This window comes from Callospermophilus lateralis (assembly GCF_048772815.1).
Source record: "Callospermophilus lateralis isolate mCalLat2 chromosome Y unlocalized genomic scaffold, mCalLat2.hap1 SUPER_Y_unloc_1, whole genome shotgun sequence".
In the NCBI taxonomy this organism is placed as follows: Eukaryota; Metazoa; Chordata; class Mammalia; order Rodentia; family Sciuridae; genus Callospermophilus; species Callospermophilus lateralis.
In genome coordinates, this window is record NW_027510163.1 from 688,456 (window position 1) to 688,741 (window position 286).

Consider the following 286-nt stretch of genomic DNA (forward strand, 5'->3'; position numbering starts at 1 on the left):
AGGGGAGTCGCTGAGGAAGAAAAGCCGGAAATCGCGGAAGCCCGCCCTTCCTCTCCCTCTGCGCACTGATTGGGCAGTTCCCCCAGCATCCGGGAAGAACGGCCTTCAGGCCCGCCTCTGTATCGTGATTGACATCCGACAGCATCCAATCACTGGCTGAAATTGGATAGAGTGACAGATGCTAGGCCCCAGCCCTTTTCAGGCGGAGCTTTTCAGCTGTGCTGGGAACTAATCCAGGTGGGAAGCCTTGGCTTAGCCTCAGGTACAGAGGTGACACCTGGCGCTG